Below are 4441 nucleotides of genomic sequence, written 5' to 3'. Positions count from 1 at the left end.
TCTGCATCCATAAATCCCTTCCTATTTAGAATCGCCCGAGGTAGGCCTTTATTTCCAATAACCTGCTTGCACGAGCTCTTGTCAAGGCCACTTCCCAAACCTGCCGGGAGGAATGGAAGGTGACACTGAGAGCTTCCTCAACTGGAGGCTGAAAAACTTTGCTGCTGCTAACTGTCTGCGGACCTAGACCCTCCGCGGTAAAGTGAGTTCATGCATATATGCATAAAAGACATCATTTCTATTAAGAAGTAGATGCTAGCTTTTTAAAAAATATTTCATTATTAAAAGTCTACACACATGCACAGGCACATGTCCAAAAACACTACAAGTTTGATGATAAACAGAAAAGTCTAGAGATCCCTAATTTAATGCTAATAAACTTGCAATGGATAGTACTCCACTCGAATAGTATATGGACTAAAGGCGCCTCCCAAGTTCACATCCACTTAGAACCTCAGGATGTGACCACATCCCATGGAAAGAGGCACTCGGCAGATGTAACTGATTAAGATGAGGTCAGACTGGAGCAAGGCCAGCCCTCTGCTCTAGGGTCCTCACCAGAAGAGGAGGAGTGACACAGAGATATACAGGAAACAGCCTGTGATGACAGAGGCAGAGACTGGAGCCACGCAGACCTGGGGGTCCCACAGGCTGCGGGCAGCACCTGACCAGCCAAGACACTAGAAGAGACAAGAAAGAGCAACCCCAAGACGTCAGGGCCCTGACGACCTGCATTTCAGACTTAGAGCCTGCAGACCTGTGGGAGAATACAGTTCTGCTGCTTCAAGTCACCAAATCCGCAAAAGACCAAGTCTATAATTTGTTAGAGCATTCATTGGAAACTAATACAAATAGTGAAGAAGAATCTACCTACCACGTGTGTGTGCTCAGTAATGTCCGACTCTTTGCAAACCTATGGACTGTAATCTGGCTAGGTTCCTATGTCCATGAGACTCTCCAGGCAAGAATACTAGAGTGAGTTGTCATTTCCTCCGCCAGGGATCTTCCCAACCCAGGGGTCGAACTTGTGTCTCCTGCATCTCCAGCATTGGCAGATGGAGTCTTTACCACTGAGTCACCTATCACTACAGTAAAGAAGAATATTTACTTCAATTCATAGTCAGTTGAACGTTTACCTGATGCAAATGCAAATTTTGCTTGCTCCATACCTCTAGCAGCCAACTCTTATCTGTGAACGGTAGAAATTCAGTGCCGTATACTCTATCTATGGGCTCCCCAGGTGGCTCAGTGGTAAAGAATCCGCCTGTGATGCAGGAGACGTGGGTTCGATCCCTGGTTCAGGAAGGTCCCCTGGAGAAGGAAATGGCAAGCCACTCCAGTATTCCTGCCTGGGAAATCCCATGGACAGAGGAGCCTGGCGGGCTACAGTCCATGGGGTCACAAAGAGTCAGACACGACTGAGTGACTGAGAACACACTCTATATTTATGCACAAAAGGCAGAAAACTGAACTGTTCAGGTATAGAAATAAAATACAGCCATAAGGATGTGGGTGTTCAACTGAGAAGGAGATGCACATTCCCGCAGGAGGCGTCTGTGGGACAGATGTGTCCTCCCCATCACTGGGTTTTGTGTTTCAGCCACGCCTCTCTCCACTTAACTCATGAAAGGGACCACCACCTGGTGAGCTTTCTCTCTGCCCTGGTTCAGCCGCGCTGTACATTCTTTTCCATAATGAAGCATCAAGAAGCATGACTGGGATTTCTTTCCTTTGCCCTCTGATGTGCACTCCGAGCACCTCAGAACCCGTGCCCACCACGAGCACCCAGCAGCCCAGCGTGCCCACACCTCACCCCCAGGTCTGCAGGGCCACTACCTTTCACCGGGGAAGGTGCATGCGGATGCCACCCTGGCTCCCCGACACCACTTGTTGCAGAACCAGCACTGAGACTTGTCACCGGCCTCACAGAGTAACAGCACCTTCTGCAGTTTCCCCAGCAACACTGCTTCCACGAGAAACGTATGGACCTGGGGCGGAGACAGAGAAGACCCCACGGGGAGCTCCTGAGTCCAGCACGAGACCACGCGGGCAATGACAATAGTCCGAGGGTGGCCCGGCAGCAGGGCACTGCCTCAGAGATAAGGCTGCTGCAGTTAGCATCAGAAAGGGGTAATGAGGAGAGCAAGACAAGCAAATTACTTTTTGATCCATTAAAAACATATTTGTGGTTATGCTTCTTTCTCTCCTGGAGTTTTATTTCCTCCACTGGAGTCGTGTCCAGGGTAACAAATAGGCCAGCCCTGACACGAAGGCCTCTGGCCTGTGGCTCTTCTTACATTCCTGCCCCGGGAGCAGCCTGTGAGGTGGTCAAGTTGGTGGCCTGATAGCAGGTTTACTTTCCGTGAACGCTGACTTTCCTCGAGGCACAAGGGACCAATCCCTCTTCCTCCCTCTCCCTCCCCTCGTTCTCTCTCTCCTTTCTCTCTCCTGTACACCCTCTCCTGCAGCTCCTGTAAACCACGTGAAGCACATTCCTGTGTTTGCTGTGAACAAGCATCTTGGAACCTTCATCCCTAAACAGAACCACTTTGTCACGTCAGACTCTCACTGAGGTTTCCAGAGACGCAGGACCCGAAGTAGGTGCTGAGCAGGAACAGAGAAACGTCCCCACCCGTCACTTCCTCTCACGTTCCTGCTGAGAACCACCACCTGAAGATCATCTGAGAGAGGGTCAGGAATTTACTCACTTCTGGGACATTCCCAGAATCGACAGCTGCCCTTGGTGTAAAGGGCAGATCCAGCGTGGCTGTGGGTCCCTGTGGCACAGGTTGTCCTGACAGCTGTCTGCAAGGTTGTTGTTCAGTCACTCAGTCGTGTCCAGCTCTTTGCAACCCCATGGACTGCAGCATGCCTGGCTTCCCCATCCTTCACTATCTCCTGGAGTTTGCTCAAACTCCTGTCCATCGAGTCAGTGACGCCATCTAACCATCTCATCCTCTGTTGCTCTCTTCTCCTCCTGCCCTCAATCTTTCCCAGCATCAGGGTCTTTTCCAATGAGTCGGCTCTCCACATGAGGTGGCCAAAGTATTGGAGCTTCGGTTTCAGCATCAGTCCTTCCAGTGAATATTCAGGATTGATTTCCTTTAGGATGGACTGGTTAGGCATTCATTTTTAAAAGTTGCTCCTTCTTTACCATCCTGGGTAATCCCTGTCATTATAACAGTAGGCATTTTTTTTCCCTTCAGTTATAATAATAATCACTATTAGCTCCTACTATACCGCAGACACTGTGTTGAGTGCTTCATATTTATTTCTCACCCCATAAACTAAATCGAATTATGATGTCCGTTTTAAGATAAGAAAAAGAGGCAGAGGTTAACTAACATGCCCGAATCATGCAATAAGGAAACCATGTATGTCACACTCTGAAGCCCTGGTGCCTGAACACACCAGACAGGCGTGGGGTGCTCCTACACACGTTTCCCCAGACACGAGGCCTTTCACTCTGTGCTGAGAACTGTCCTAAACACTGAACTTGCATCATCACATCACCTTGCTCACCCCTAATACTATCCTAAGAGGCACTGAGCCCTATTAAATGGGTGGACAGACTGGAACTCAGAGTTTAAGTCATCTACCCGGAGTCCACAGGCAGCAACCAAGAGCTAAACTTGAAACCCAGGCAGGCAAGCATGCACCCTATGCAGTCCATTGGATGAACAGTCAAAGGCTGCTGACCCAGGAAAGATCACAGGTCAGTCAAACATCATTTACAACCCGACCTTCAACACCAAAATGCTGGAGATGAGCAAAGGACTGTTCTTCTTGAACCATCCAGAACCTCAGAAACCCACTTGGAACTTCTTTAGACCTGAGACAGCAGTGCAGTCAGACCTCTAGTAAGGAAAACCCCACAGCACATCTCTGAGCCCTAGAACAATCCATGGTCTAGGTCTGTAGAAGATGCTTTAAGAGGCTGATCATTTACTCAGTACCTTAGCCACTGAAAAGGATTGTCTTTACTCAATTCAAGAAAACGTTATGTAGTTCCTACTATTTTTCTGGGTACAGTGTTAGGTTCATGGCTCTCTAACTATTAACGGAGGAGAAGAAAAATCTGAAAAATAATGAGAATCTGACCTTGGAGATACACACTGCCTATTGGGAAAGGCAGATATAGAGGTATTTGATTTCAAACAAGCAGACACACTCATAGAAAACAAAAGAAATACTATGAACGGGCAATGTAGCAGAAAGGAAGGAGTGTTTAACTATGGAGGGGCGGGCAGGGAGGTGTCAAGGAGGGAAACACATGCTGGGTGTATAAGGAGGAGTCAGAATTTTGCAAAGAAGAAGGGAAGATCTTTCCAGGTGAAGGGAACAGCTCACCCGAACATGCAAGGCTTGAAGCAGCGGGCACGATGGAAGGACCGCATGTGGTGACGTGTTGACCACGACATCACAGAGGTGTCACGTGAGA

The sequence above is a fragment of the Cervus canadensis genome, chromosome 12 (genome assembly GCF_019320065.1).
Source record: "Cervus canadensis isolate Bull #8, Minnesota chromosome 12, ASM1932006v1, whole genome shotgun sequence".
Lineage (NCBI taxonomy): Eukaryota > Metazoa > Chordata > Mammalia > Artiodactyla > Cervidae > Cervus > Cervus canadensis.
Note: the sequence above shows the minus strand (reverse complement) of the source record.